Below are 1,596 nucleotides of genomic sequence, written 5' to 3' on the forward strand. Positions count from 1 at the left end.
CCATCTTCCTTCCGAGGAGTGGCTGGTGGGTTTGAACCGCCAGCCTTCTGGTTAGCAGTCAAGTGCCTTAGCCACTATGCTACCAGAGCTCCCGGCACTGGATATTTTGATGACAGGACCTGTTTTTGGTTGTTTATACATTAGGAACAGATATGGACAAGTGTTCTACACCTTTATGAAGTCTTGTGTTTATAAGTTACAGAATAACCTATCAATGTATTGGAGTGGGGAGGTGTATTAGTTAGCTTTAGCTGTAGTAACAAACAACCCGAATATTTCAGGGGTGAACAAAAATACTCCTTTATCTATTGTCCATGGCTCTGCTGGCTGGCTGGTTTTGCTAGGTGCAGCTGGGCTTGGATCCAGGCTTTGGGTCTGATTCAGGTCTGCTCCATGTCCATGGAACCCAAGCTAAGGAATAGCGCTTATCTCTGGCATTTTTCCCTCATGATGAACATCAGAAGCACAAGAGTTGCTGGTGGAAGCTTGCCATTTCTCTTAAAACTTCTGCATAGAGATACACTGTCACTTCCACCTGTATTCTGTTGGTCAAAACAAGTCATAAGGTTAGGCTCAAAGTCAATTGAGTGGATGTTTACTTTGCACACTCTATTGTATTATAAAGTCAAATGACAAATACTATAGATTTATAATCTTATTGCAGGGAGGGTGTGAAGAATTGGGAACAATAATCCAACCTACTGTAACCAAAAAACCAAGCCTATTGCTGTGGAGTCAGTTCTGACTCATGGAAACTCCCTGTGCTCCAAAGTAGAATTGAGCTCCATGGGTTTTCAATGGCAGTAATCTTTACAGAAGCAGATTGCCAGGCCTGTCTTCCGTGGCGCTACTGGGTGAGTTTGAACTATCACTCATTGGCAACTAACAACAACCACTGTATCTCTCAACTCACACTGGTACTTCATCTGACGGGAGAGAGAGAACAACTTAGCTGGTATTTGTTGAGATTTGGCCCTTTCCTCCTTGCTTGTGCCCAAATAAAGGCATGGCAAACATTTTTTTTTTTTTTTAAATCAGGAGAAGGTGTAGCATTTTTCTTTTCCATTGAGGTGATTAATTTTTCAACAAGAACTTGAGTTCCTCTTCCCACTTTATAAACAAATGACTTCCAGTTAGTATGGACAGGAGAAAGCAATGTCTGTGGGTGACCAGCAGATCATTCTGCAGTGAGATTGAAAAGCAAGATCAAGCCGTAGGCTTACATGAGACTTGGAAATCTTCCTCTAATTCCTATTTGGAAAATATTCAATTACCTAATGAATGCATTTAAAGAAAGGTATTCCTGCCAGGTTTTCAGAAATGGAATAAATGACCTAATTTCTATTTGGATCAGAATCAGAATCAAATCCCTGTTTGTAGAAAAATAGGCCTAGAAGGTACAGCAGTTGCCTTGGTTCTCTAGTGCTGCTGCTGCTGTAACAGAAATATTGCAAGTGGATGGCTATAAGAGACAAAAATTTATTTTCTCTCAGTTTAGGAGGTTAGAAGGCTGAAGCACTGGGAAGGTCAACTGTGAAGGAACTGTTTCAAGTGCTGAGGAGCAAGGATGTCTCCTTGAGGACTAAGGTGCACCTG

The sequence above is a fragment of the Orycteropus afer genome, unplaced genomic scaffold, assembly GCF_000298275.1.
Source record: "Orycteropus afer afer isolate SDZICR_OR568_19922 unplaced genomic scaffold, OryAfe1.0 scaffold00617, whole genome shotgun sequence".
Classification (NCBI taxonomy): Eukaryota; Metazoa; Chordata; class Mammalia; order Tubulidentata; family Orycteropodidae; genus Orycteropus; species Orycteropus afer.